This window comes from Polypterus senegalus, chromosome 9 (genome assembly GCF_016835505.1).
Source record: "Polypterus senegalus isolate Bchr_013 chromosome 9, ASM1683550v1, whole genome shotgun sequence".
In the NCBI taxonomy this organism is placed as follows: Eukaryota; Metazoa; Chordata; class Cladistia; order Polypteriformes; family Polypteridae; genus Polypterus; species Polypterus senegalus.
In genome coordinates, this window is record NC_053162.1 from 121,402,848 (window position 1) to 121,418,003 (window position 15,156).

The following is a 15,156-nucleotide window of genomic DNA, read 5'->3' on the forward strand; positions in this document are numbered from 1 at the left end:
GTACTATAAAAGGTAAATTAATGAAGCCAAATTATTGCCTAAACAGGTTAGGAAATATTAAAGATTTTAGGTAAAGTATTAGAAAAAGGGGAAAGATCATGAAAGTGCATGAATAATGACTAAACCCTGTACAAATAATCAATTGCTAAACTCATAAAATAAACAAAACAAACAATAATAATCTGTCCATTGACCTGTTTAATCAAGTTTAGTGGGGTGAAAGAAATCAATTCCGGACAGCATGCCTGTCTATTTCTGGGCACATACAAAAATAAACCATGATCAGATAGTAACACACACATGTAGTGGACAAGATTATTAAATCAAATGAGCAAACGAAATGTGCTACTCAAGCACAAGCTTGTTTTCAGATAAAGGTTTGTATTCTTGCATTCTTGTTTGTATTTTGTATTAAAAAAAAAAAAAACATATAATGAATATCCATATATCAAGCCCATCTATTAACTCCTCTCAGTTAAGCTCCTTGCACATGGGTGCAGTAACACTTCAGAATTTAACAACTGTTTTTATATCACATTAACATTGTTAAAACCCATTTGCCACCATTTTATTTTTTTTGGCACACAATTTGTATCAGTTTTGAAGTTATATATGATCAGGGCTGAGATTACAATGCATTGGGCATCCTGGATTGCAAGCTGTAACTGACTGTAACAGATACTTGTTGGGTTACTAATTATAGAAAGATGTACGGTAGTAGTGGCTTCAGGGATGAACTACTGTAGTAATAGAAGGAAAGAAAGGAACAGGTTTAGAGTACACTTTTTCCAAGCTAATTTTTACATCCTTTGTACTTCTTTGGACAGGTATCCTGAGGTTGGCTTGGCCATTTAAGGTTAGGTGTGGTGTTTCAGTGACACCTAAGGAATGATAGAGGGAGTTCTAGTAGAATGAACCCATTAATTCCAACTTTCATTCCAGATACAGAAATTAGTATTATAATTTTCTTATTTAGCTTATGTTTTATCCAAAGTGACTTACAACATTTGAGGTACAATGGGTTACTTTTCTTTTATTCTTCCAATTGGAGAACAGGTAGGTGAAGTGACTTGCTCTTAGTTACAGTGTTAGTAGTGGAATTTGAACCAACAAACTCAGTTTCAAGTCAAAATACTTAACCATTGTGTCTTACTAACCATGAAGTAAGTAGATGATAGATAGATAGATAGATAGATAGATAGATAGATAGATAGATAGATAGATAGATAGATAGATAGATAGATAGATAGATAGATAGATAGATAGATAGATAGATAGATAGATAGATAGATACAACAACAGCAGCATTTATTTATATAGCACATTTTCATACAAAAATGTATCTCAAAGTGCTTTACATAATGAAGAATAGAAAAATAAAAGACATAGTAAGAAAATAAAATAAGTCAACATTATTTAACATAGAATAAGAGTTAGGTCCGATGGCCAGGGAGGACAGAAAAAAAAAAAAAACTCGAGACGGCTGGAGAAAAAATTAAAATCTGCAGGGATTCCAGACCACGAGCAGAATTTTAAAGTCAATATAGATAGATAGATACTTTACTTAATACTTTATTAATCTCCAAGGGGAAATTCACATACTCCAGTGGCAGCATACTGATAAAAACAATATTAATTAAATAGCAATAATAATAATAGTATCTGGCCATTCTGACCAATGTCTAGTTGAGCTTAGAGTTAGTACTGATGTCTTATAAAGAGCTTGTCTGGCAAAGATAAAGAAAGACCAGTGTGATATAGAAAAAGAAAAGGAAGGGAAGGAGATAATAAGGAGTGTTTTAATATATATCAAAGTTTAGTTTTATTTGTATGCCTGGGCAGCTTATTTTATATTAAAAAGAGGATGTGGAAAGGCCCTGAAAGTACATGGACTGAAATACACATCAGGACTGCAATGAAAAGGTTGTTTTTAAGTGGACTACACTAGAGGAAACACATGGAGGATGATGGTATTTTAACACTGAATCTAAATTGCTTGTTTCTTTTCTCAACAGAAAAAAATGGTCCAATCAACATCATCTTGCCTTTACCAAAAGATCCCTCAATAAAGAACTGACTCAGACATTCTTGACACAGTCTCTGGATTGAACAGAGGGGAAAAACAGACTCCAAGAAACAGAAAGAAAGACTAGGAACGAGAGCAATTATTATCCCAAACAGAAAGATTTTGTAAAGTTTATCCCTGTCGTTTTCAAGGGTATTTGATCTGTACTTAAAAAATAGCCCCTTTTCTGAATTCAGTTTACATATTGGCAACCATCCTTAAAAAGGAGCATTTGCTAAAATGCATTCTTCTGCTGGGCAAACCTGGTCAACATCACCATCAGCATTCAAACATTTCATAGTATATTGATCATTTCAGACAGTAAGTAATCATATTTGTTTATTCTTCACTGAAAAATAATGAGCACAGTGTCATAGGCATTGAACTTCACTCCACAAGGTTTGCATATTGTATGTGTGTGTGCACAGTACAGTACTGTACACTGCACAGAACTATATACATTGTCACATTTTGGGTCCAGAGTTGCACAGAATATATTCAGAATAATTCTTTTAAACACACTTTATTCTTGAACTTGAAACAACAATCTCAGTCTTTTAAAAATAGACTGCAAAAGCAATAAATGTCACTCCTTTGACTCCAGTCATCTTTTCCTGGAAATTTAAATAAACAACAGGTATCTCAATCAATGCCATCAAGCTTTTCAAACATTCTACACGATAGAAAACTCAGTTGGGCCCAGTATACGATAAGTTGTGGAGCTCTATAGGTTTCTGCTAATGCGAGGCATAACATGAGACACATGACTTTACAAGCAGCTACTTGCAGTTGATCTTGTATAGCTAAATTGCTATCTGTCTGAAAGTATGTTTTCCCTGTACTTGATCCAAACCTAGAAAATTAAAGTGCCGCTTTACCCATTACAACATATACTGTATGTTAAAAACAAAGTAGGTACAAAAATTATTAATAAATTAATTTGGGGCACCAACCAGTGATCCCTATATAATGAAGGAAAGAAAAACACAAGTTGCAACAAAATTTAATTTTAAGGTAATATCTTTAGAGATGCAAATCCATCAGCTAGACTGTAATATCTAAACCCCTCCCAACACTAACCTAATGTTTAGTTTTACAAAAACATACCCAAAATGAACATAAAGCAACCAAAAACAGAGCCAAGATCAAAATCCAAAAGGCAGGTGTCATTTGGTAGAGCAAGAGAAACCAATGTCACCACAAGGTGTAGATCTGCTTAGGCACTTTCAATAGAGTAGGACACAATGGTTTCCTCATAATTGGCTGCAGCTGACAATTAATCAAATTGGTGGCACTTCTGCTTGAAATTAAACCAAGTAAAACAAATAGTTAGCAAAATGAATAATTAAGAATTGCAAATGGAAAAAAAGACTTGGACAACCCTTTGGCAAGAATATAACACTGATATGCATTGTACAGTAGCTCTCTCAGCTAAAATACAATATATATATATTGTACCACACAGCAGCAGTTTTGTCTTTAGCCCAGGTCAGACGCTTCTGACGCTGTCTCTTGTTCAAGAGTGGCTTGACACAAGGAATGCGACAGCTGAAACCCATGTATTACATACGTCTGTGCGTGGTGGTTCTTAAAGCACTGACTCCAGCTGCAGTCCACTCTTTGCGAATCTCCCCCACAGTTTTGAATGGGTTTTGTTTCACAATCCTCTCCAGGGTCCGGTTATCCCTATTGCTTGTACACTTTTTTCTACCACATCTTGTCCTTCCCTTCGCCTCTCTATTAATGTGTTTGGACACAGAGCTCTGTGAACAACCAGCCTCTTTAGCAATGACCTTTTGTGTCTTGCCCTCCTTGTGCAAGGTGTCAATGGTCGTCTTTTTTACAACTGTCAAGTCAGCAGTCTTCCCTTTGATTCTGCAGCCTACAGAACTAGACTGAGAGACCATTTAAAGGCTTTTGCAGGTGTTTTGAGTTAATTAGCTGATTAGAGTGTGGCACCAGGTGTCTTCAATATTGAACCTTTTCACAATATTCTAATTTTCCGAGATACTGAATTTGGGACTTTCATTAGTTGTCAGTTATAATCATCAAAATTAAAAGAAATAAACAATTGAAATACATCAGTCTGTGTGTAATGAATGAATCTAATATACAAGTTTCACTTTTTGAATGGAATTACTGAAATAAATCAACTTTGTCATGATATTCTAATTTTATGACCAGTTATATATATATATATATATATATATATATATATATATATATATATATATATATATATATATATATATATATATATATATATATATATATACTGCTCAACAGAATTAAAGGAACACTTTTAATCAGAGTATAGCATAAAGTCAATGAAACTTATGGGATATTAATCTGGTCAGTTAAGTAGCAGAGGGGTTGTTAATCAGTTTCAGCTGCTGTGGTGTTAATGAAATTAACAACAGATGCACTAGAGGGGCAACAATGAGATGACCCCCAAAACAGGAACGGTTTAACAGGTGGAGGCCACTGAAATTTTTCCCTCCTCATCTTTTCTGACTGTTTCTTCACTAGTTTTGCATTTGCCTACAGTCAGTGTCACTACTGGTAGCATGAGGCGATACCTGGACCCTACAGAGGTTGCACAGGTAGTCCAACTTCTCCAGGATGGCACATCAATATGTGTCATTGCCAGAAGGTTTGCTGTGTCTCCCTGCACAGTCTCAAGGGCATGGAGGAGATTCTAGGAGACAAGCAGTTACTCTAGGAGAGCTGGAGAGGGCCATATAAGGTCCATAACCCATCAGCAGGACCAGTATCTGCTCCTTTGGGCAAGGAGGAACAGGATGAGCACTGCCAGAGCCCTACAAAATGACCTCCAGCAGGCCACTGGTGTGAATGTCTCTGACCAAACAACCAGAAAGACTTCATGAGGGTGACCCAAGGGCCCCATGTCCTCTAATGGGCCCTGAGCTCACTGCCCAGCAGCATGCAGCTCGATTGGCATTCGCCATAGAATACTAGAATTGGCAGATGCACCACTGGTGCCCTGTGCTTTTTACAGATGAGAGCAGGTTCACCCTGAGCACGTGACAGAAGTGAAAGGGTCTGGAGAAGCCATGGAGAACATTATGCTGCCTGTAACATCATTCAGCATGAGCAGTTTGGTGGTGGGTTAATGATTGTCTGGGGAGGCATATCCATGGAGGGTCACACAGACCGCTACAGGCTTGACAAAGGCACCTTGGCTGCCATTAGGTATCAAGATGAAATCCTTGGACCCATTGTCAGACCCTATGCTGGTACAGTGGCTCCTGGTGCACGACAATTCCTGGCCTCATGTGGTGAGAGTATGCAGGCAGTTCCTGGAGGATGAAGGAATTGATACCATTGACTGGCCACCACACTTTCCTGACCTAAATCCAATAGAACACCTCTGGGACATTATGTTTTGGTCCATCCAATGCCACTAGGTTGCACCTCAGACTGTCCAGGAGCTCAGTGATGCCCTGGTCCAGATCTGGGAGGAGATCCCCCACAACACAATCTGTCATCTCATTAGAAGCATGCACCGATGTTGTCAGGCATGTATACAAGAACACAGGGGCCATACAAAGTGCTGCGTACAATTTTGAGTTGCTGCAATTAAATTTTGGCAAAATGGACTAGCCTGCCACATAATTTTTCACTCTGATTTTTGGGGCGTCTTTGAATTCAGGGCTCTGTAGGTTGATCATTTTCATTTCCATCAAACGATGTGGCATCCTTTCGTTCCTAACACATTACCCAGTCTATATCAGTATAGATATCCAGGAGGATTTCTTTATCCCATTGAGATCTGATGTGTTTTCAAAGTGTTCCTTTAATTTTTTTGAGCAGTTTATATATATATATATATATATATATATATATATATATATATATATTTTTTTTTAATTAGATCTTGTAATTCAGCAAGACGGAACAGAAAGCGTAAATTTTCAGAAAAAGAAAGCTTTGCTGTATTTCTTTAATTCACAAGGAAAGGTCCTTTTTCCTACAGCTTTTGTTTGCAAGTGGTGATGCTTGTGGTTGTGTTTTCCAGGCAGAATTCCATCCACTGGGTAGGTAGGAAAGGTACCATTCTTATGTCTCTCCTTCTCATCTTTATAGGAACATAGAGCTATGCGACTAGAAGGGCCATGCTTTCTTTTTTCATGGTGAACTTTCTACGTGAGCTGAACTCCTGACAGCCTCTGGTTACCCTATAGGTTACATATTTCTTGGTAAGCTTTATGTTCCCTTCTGCAAAGAAAAAAACAATAACTTTCTGATACAGTAAATGGGTACCATCAATTGCCTGAAAACCATCATGTAGATTTCTAAAAAATGCAGTAGAAACAATAGAAGGACTTGACAATAATCTTTAATGGTTAATGAGAGAAAAGGCCCAATAGTTACATTTCAGTCTTCTGCAATTTAAGCTGAACTTGGGTTTATACAATTTTCAAAATATTTTTCTTAAAGTTTAGTTTTGTTCAAAATGCATTCAACAGGCTAAGTCTGTAAAAGGTGTTATTTTTATTTTTGTTCTTCTACTAGTTTGACATTTTAAATTTTGGCCTGAATGTTATAAATGCCTCAATAGATCAACATCCAATTATAGCTTTCTTTAAAACTATGACAGATGGAATTAAGTTGTCCAGTGCTTAGTGAGTGTTTTGGCTTTTGTCATATTGATCAAATGAAGTTCAATTTTTGCGTTTTACAATATAATATTGTCTAAGGGCTGCATTGTATAACCAAAAACTAGAAAAGATAACATTTACTCAGCAGGAGTCAACACACTGTTTTATAAAATGTCAATGTTTTTCATATAATGATCCTCACAATCTAATCAAGAAATGAGTGACACAACTTTCATTTCTTTAATTCATTGAATCATTCAGCTCATGGGTTAGGTGGAGTGTGTATTTAGTGTAGTGTGTAGAAGGAGAATTCTGAAAAATTATAGAGAAAGGGATACTTTTATTGTGTAAATATATATGATTAATTGCATTTGTTTTTTATATGCAATAGATTACTAATGGTGAATAAAGTTACACTGCTAAAAAGTTAACGGATAGAGTTCTCTCTGATGGACCACCATTTTTGAAAGATAGCAGCAGTTGTAAAGATGACTAACCAAAATTTTAAAAAGTAATAGGACACAATTAGCAATGTGTGAGTTGTGTGCCTAATAATTTAGCAAACAGCTCAGTGCCAGTCCTATCAGTAATGTAGAATGATGCCTCGTTTAAACAAAACAGGTGAGGAAATAACAATGAAGAAAGACAAGGACATGCATACATTTATTGTCTAATTTATCAAATGAGAACCCTCTATATTTTGATCATAAATGTAATGGTAAATTAAAAAAAACAATTACTCACATGCAAAATGTGTTACCTCAAATTTATGGAACTGGCATAAAGCCATCAGATGAAGGCACCATATGTGGCTTGGGTCAGTTGGTATAAAATTCAGACCATCAAAATTTAAAGGAAAGCAAAATAAACTTGCATTTATCTTTGCTTATATATTATAAAAGTTAAAATAACAGCAACCTACTGAAGTATTAAAATATGCAATATAAAAATATACAAATTTCAAAATAGTAAAAGAAAAAGGAAAATTGAACTGCGTCTGTATATAAATATTTCACAAAATATCAATAGATTTTAAAGCAGAAATACATTAAATATTAGCAATATAGAAAATAGTGACACCTGAAGAACTAGCAGAGATTAACAACTTAATATTGCTTTTTCCACTCTTGTTTTCCATCCTCCAGAAGATGTTGTTGTAGAAATTCCTAATTTAACATAAGCTTATATTTGTGGACACTGTTCTTCATACTTTTGACATCTGCAGTAACACAATAGCACACACAAACACACCTCTGCTTACTCTTCATGTAACTAATAGAATGAATTGAAAGTTAGAAATAAGAGATGCCATCAGCAATTGCTCAAGGCCTCATATCAATCCAGTTTATTTTATCAGATGAAAATGCTGGCTTCAAACCACAAAGCAGCAGCTTATGACTTGGGATTTCCCGCTGCTAAGCCGACTTTGACTTCTAAACTCCAATTTTAAGGGTGTCACATAATACAGCAGGCACTGTCCCTCCTTTTCATCTTTGCTGCTCCTCATTATATATTGCATAGTTTACTGTCAAATAATGCAGAGTTTGCAACACGTGTTTCGCCCTTATTTGGGCTCATCAGTGTACACACTCCACTGCTCCCCTTGCTGGTATCGAACCTCGGATGTCAGCGTCAGAGACGAAATTCCTTTATGCAGCACCATGGCGTGTGGTTCGTTTATTTTACAGCCTGTAGATCGGAGTAATTATATTCATTGCATTCATAGTCTGAGTCCCGACCTGATTGTATGGGTGGTTACCTACCAGGTAACGCATGTGGTTGGTCTGCCATTCGGCAAACATCCGCCACGGGGTCCTCTTTCAGTTGCGAGAAGCAAATCATGGAATGTTCCATAGTCGGGAGTCAGACTACGAATGCAATGAATATATACATATAGGGGGGTGCGAAGATGTAAAAAAAAAAAAAACAAGAATCAAAAATATGAAAAATACATCTATTGAAACCAAAACAAATTAACTTAAACTACATTCTGATACTAGAAAAATAATTATTGAGTTATATAAATGTCGATAAAAGTTAAGTAGGTATAATACAATATGCATCTATCATTAATATATCATTAATTCATTAATATATCATTAATTAAAAAAGAACAAATTGGTATTAGTGGGCTCCTTTCAAAAAAACATTAGGGGGGCATGATTAAAACTGTTATGAAAACTTGGGTCAGAAATACTTAAAGGTTGAGAAACGCTGAAATATATATATATATATATATATATATATATATATATATATATATATATATATATATATATAATAAAGACAGACAGACATGACACCAATGTCTTAAACACACAGATTTTATTTACACTCTTCAGCCGTGGGGCACGCCTTCCCCATGTCTCGCAGGCCCAACACAGTCCCAAAAAGCACTTAACAGACCTCTGCACCGCTCCTTGAATTACCACTCCTCCCAGGCAACCTCGTCTTTTTCCTCCTGATTCTGGCCCCTGAGTAGTGGCTGTCAGCTCTTTTTGTAGCTGTCCTGGAAGTGCTCCAGGTGGTAATTGGCCTAATTAGGCTGCATTTCCGGGTGTTGCTGCATTCCAGCCCACAGAGGCTCGTTAAGCCATGTAGCTCCTCCGGGTGGTGGCCATGGAGAGCAACAGGTCTGAGTCCTGAAGTCCAACACCTGTGGCCCCGATGTAACCCAGGAGGGCTGTCACCAAGCGTTCCGGGGGACGTACCGAGGAGCCCCTGGCTGCTCCCCCAGAACATAAGTAGAAGTGGGATCCGGCCGCCCGCCACAATATATATACTCAAATTATATATTTTACTTAAAAGCTTCAGTAAAAACAATATTTTTTGGAGACATATTGTGATAACGCAACCTATAACTGCTCATGCGTGAATATTGTTTCTGTTTCTCTAATAAATAATTAAACTTTTTCGAATGTTTGTCCCTGTGATTTATTGATTGTCATAGCATAAGCTATTCTCACAGTAAACTGTAAACATTTTAATAGGAATGGCATATCATGATCTCCTTTGGTGTGTAATGTTATTCCCGTAATATATACATTGTCTTTCTTTTTGCCTGTTAAAATTTGCATTGCTTCTCTGTGATCATCAATATACACCTGACCGAACTGTGTATTCTTTGAAATTCAACTTGTCGTTGCTATAACTGTTCCGGGACCATAAATTCTTATAGCTTATGGTCCATTATTGTGTAAATCCACGTTTTGTGCATTGAATGATGCAAATGTGAAAAGACATTGTTGTCTACTGTTTGCCTTTTATTTCTGACCTTGATTTGTCCTGCTATTTTTTCAATTACACCTGGTTCTGATGATTAATCACCTTTTGTTTGCGGTAATGCGATCTTTTCTATCTTTTCTTTGATAATGTAGCGACTGACGTGATAAAGTGTCACAAAAGTTTTACTTGAACAATCGCTGACTTCCTAACCTCAAACACAACTTTCTAGCACCCTCTCCAACCCCTCTTCCCCTGGGTCTCGCCCCCCCCTTACTGCATCAATCAATACCCCGCTATCAGTCTTCCGTGCTGTACTCTCTCAATCGAACCGAACAGTCACTTAAAACCAAAAAGGCCTCAACCTGGCTGGGACACTACAATACTTTCGAATTTTACTGCTTTCATATTTTGTACCTTTCCCTGCATGTGTATCGCGCCATCGTTTGTTTGAGCCTTTCAAATTCCACTGCATTCATAATCTCTTATATGCCTTTTTTTCTCTCCAACGCCTTTGGGCATCTATTCTGCGTATTGTCCTTATACTCTTAATATGTGCTGAGAGCACAAGATGTGTGTGTGCTATGTGCTTTTACACAAATGAATGTTTTTTGAAGGGTGTGCTCTTATATGATATTTTCTGTGAGTAGGGTGTGTCTTGCAAGAATCTCATGTTCCACGTCCCCGCGAGACGTCCCTGGGACAATCTCTTGGCACCAAGTCTCATGTTTACAGTCCCCGTCGAGACGCTCTGTGGCAAGTCTCTTTTGTCTTGCGGGACTTTTAAATGTCTTCCGAGAACTTCCGAGAAGATCACGTATTGTTGCCTTGCTTTTGCTTTCCAGGATTTTTTTTATAATAGAGAGAGATATATATGTATATTCCAGGCTGCTCATTTTTCTAAATAATCTTTGTCATGTTCAATAGCCTTGCAATGTCCATTTTTTACCCTTCCTGCACCCTTTTTTACCCATCTGAATCCTGCACTTGCCGCTACATTTTAAATAACCTCAACATCACTCACAAAACATTTTCCACAGACAGCATCTCAAAAGACTTCAAGGGATGAAAATCTTTGTGAGCCAAATTTGGGCTGTTGGGTTAATGGAAAAAGTCCACCTCAGTTTTCTAATTACTTAACGTGTTTTCAAAGTTGAGTGTGGTTATGTGTTATCAGGTTGAAGGAAATTTGTGTGGTTAAACTCTTTTTAAATATTTGTGAAATGTTTTGAGTTTGAATGTATAGATCTGAGTTAACAGTTTGAACATGTGGCTTCATTTCTACCTAATTCATTTTTGCTGCATCACAAAGAACAATGACCCTGATATCGATAATCATTGTGACCTAAAAATAAAGGAATTCATGAACCTCCTAGACTCTTTTGATTTGAGACAGCTCGTTAATCAACCTACACATAAAGCAGGTCATACGTTAGACTTAGTAATTACCAAAGGACTAAAAGTTGATGTGAAGCAGATCATTGATATTGGTCTATCAGACCACTTTCTTCTACTATTTAATATAGAAATAATGATAGAAAACATTCATGAGAAGCATATTGTTAAAAAACGCTTCTTTGACTCATCAGCAGCTTTATAACTTACAAACATTCTAAGCAATCAGTCCATTAATAGTGCCAACTATAATAGCGAGGATAATGTAAATAGTAAGGTGGAAAATTTTAATTCTAAAGTAAGAGCTGCTGTTGACATAGTTGCACCTGAAAAGACAGTTAAAAAATCTTCTAGCATTGTTATTCCATGGAAGACCCAAAGACTGTCTGATTTAAAAAGAACGTTGGAGGAAAACTAAACTAACTATCCATTATGAGATATTGAAGGTTAAAATAACAGAATACAATAACACAGTCCGTCTTGAGAGGCGCTGCTATTTCTCTAAGATTATAAATAACAATGCTAGTAATCCCAGAGTCTTATTTTCTACAATTGATCTCTGTTAAACCCAGGTAACACAAAGGAATGCCCCAGAATACTTCCAGTGAAACCTGTGAGAACATTGCTGTATTTTTCAATGAAAAAAATTAATGATATTAGAAATAACATAGTACATCTCCCCAACACTGAGGAACCTCCTAAGCCCCAGTACTCCATTATAAACAAATTAAATTCTTTCACCAGGATATATTTACTGATTTACATAGAATAATCTCTCAACTGAAACCCTCCACCTGTGTCCTTGACCCAATACCAACAAGGTTTTTCAAGGTAGTATCAGGCTTGCTAATTGATAATATTCTTGACATAGTAAATTGTCATTAATACGGGGTCTTCCCAGACTGTCTTAAGACTGCTGTAGTTAAACCCCTACTCAAGAAAAATAATCTTGACCCTCTGCTTTTGAAAATTTTAGACCCATCTCTAACCTGCCCTTCTTAAGTAAAATTCTAGAGAAGGCAGTCATTATGCAGTTAAATGACCACCTCAATAAACATGCTATTCTTGATAAATTTCAGTCAGGTTTTAGAACAAATCACAGCACAGAAACTGCACTCGTTAAAGTACTAAATGACTTGTGGGTAAATGCAGACAGAGGCCATTTATTTGTTCTCATCCTACTCGATCTGAGTGCCGCATTTGACACCATTGATCACAATATTCTTAGAAATGCCTTAGTCAATGGGTGGGCCTCTCTGGCAGTGTCTTAAATTGGTTTGAATCCTACCTGGCATGGAGAAAATTCTTTGTTAGTTGTGGTAATCACAACTCAAAGACACATGATATTCTATATGGTGTTCCACAAGGCTCTATCCTGGGTCCGCTGCTCTTCTCAATCTATATGCTTCCGTTAGGTCAGATTATCTCAGGTTACAACGTGAGCTACCACAGCTATGCTGATGACACACAGCTGTACTTATCAATAGCACCTGATGACACCGACTCTCTCGATTCACTAACACAATGTCTTACTGGTATTTCTGAATGGATGAATAGTAATTTTCTCAAGCTAAATAAAGAGAAAACTGAAATTTTAGTGATTGGCAATAATGGATTCAATGAGGTTATCAGAAATAAACTTGATGCATTAGGATTAAAAGTTAAGACGGATGTAAAAACTTAGGGGTAACTGTTGACTGTAACCTGAATTTTAAATCGCATATTTATCAGACCACTAGGACAGCATTTTTTCACTTAAGAAACATAGCAAAAGTTAGACCTCTTATATCATTGAAAGATGCTGAGAAATTAATTCACGCTTTTGTTTTCAGTCTCCTAGATTACTGTAACGCTCTCCTCTCAGGAATACCCAAAAAAGACAAAGAGTAAATCATTTGCAACTAGTACAGAATGCAGCTGCTAGAATCCTAACTAGGAAAAGAAAACCCAAACACATTTCTCCAGTTTTGATGTCACTACACTGGTTACCTGTGTCTTTCAGAATTGACTTTAAAATTCTGCTTATGGTTTATAAAGCCTTAAATAATCTCGCTCCATCTTATGAATTATATCGGAATGTCTGACACCCTATATTCCAGATGGTAACCTTAGATCTTCAAATGAGTGTCTCCTTACAATTCCAAAATCTAAACTTAAAAGAAGTGGTGAGGCGGCCTTCTGCTGTTATGCACCTAAAATCTGGAATAGCCTGCCAATAGGAATTTGCCAGGCTAATACAGTAGAGCACTTTAAAACACTGCTGAAAACACATTACTTTAACATGGCCTTCCCATAACTTCACTCTAACTTAATCCGATACTCTGTATGTTCAGTTCATCATAATAACTGGCTCTAAAATGTGTACTGACCCCTACTCTCTCTTCTGTTTCTTTTTCCGGTTTCACCACCTACTCAAAGCATCATGATGCTCCAACACTGATGGACTAAAAGTCAGAAGTCTACATGACCATCATCATCAAGTCCTTCCGTGAGAACCCTAAATACAAAGAGGACTGTTTCATTTATGTTAGGCAGAATGCCCAGAGGGGACTGGGCAGTCTCATGGTCTGGAATCCCTGCAGATTTTATTTTTTCTCCAGCCGTCTGGAGTTTTTTTTTTGTTTTTTCTGTCCACCCTGGCCATCGGACCTTACTTTTATTCTATGTTAATTAATGTTGACTTATTTTCTTTTCTTACTGTGTCTTTTATTTTCTATTCTTCATTATGTAAAGCACTTTGAGCTACATTTTTTGTATGAAAATGTGCTATATAAATAAATGTTGTTGTTGTTGTTGTTGTTGACTTCCCTTGTTAAAGGGATAACCTTGAACTTCTCGTTCTAAAAAGAATTTGAAAGACGTTATGTGTGTATCAGTTCATGTTCTGTATTTTCTGTTTATACTTCTTTTTTATGTCTTATCTATTTAATTTATACTGCTTTTTATATGTTTATGATATTTATTTTATGTTCATACTATTTCAGTTTTGTATAATTGTGTTCTTATGTGGAATTGTGTTCTGGTATGTTCCTTGTGCTTGTGGGTGTGTTCCCAAGAGGCAATTTCATATTTCGATGGTGAGTTCCCTCTGTATTTTGCTATTAGTTATTTTTATTTACTGGATTATGACCTTATTTGCTCTGTTTCTGGCCATTACCTTTGACCAGGTATTTTGGGACATTGTCTGCTACTGGATTGCCTATTTTAAGCAAGTCCATTTGTGCCTTTGGTGCTTTTTTGAGTTCTTGTTTGTCAAGAGTATTTTTGAAAGAAAAAAACCTGTTATTTATAAAGATTTTTTGTTTGCCCTTTATTAATAAGCTGAAATTCACTCTTCCACCTGTATAACTTTTGTGATATTTGAATTTTAGTAGTTGCTTTGCCAGTGTCTCAGTACTGGTGACTTCTTTAGCTAAAGCCAGCAGGTTGCCATAGGGCATGGCTGAAGTTAAGGTTGTTCCTGCCAGAGAGACCATGTAGGTTTCTGGCCTGCTTCCCAGCTACGTTCAGGAGGCCTCACCATATTTTGCTCTGGAGGAAATTCATGACAAAAGATACCATTCCATTGATTTTTGTATGGTCCCTTTTTTCAAAATAATAAGATTAATGTTTTATTTTCAGTAACAATATGTGACAAAACGCTTGCATCCTCAGGCTTGTAACCGAACAGCAAATCTGAACTTTTCATCATTCTACAGTCTTGTGGCTTATGGTTATGTTTTATGGTACCCAATATGCTACACACTTTTTAAAGTAACCAATATGTTACTTTAAATCTACCGTGTCTTTTTTCAAAAATTGAGGTCATGGCAGACTATAGTGACTGCACTCTGGAAAAAAATGTTACCTCCT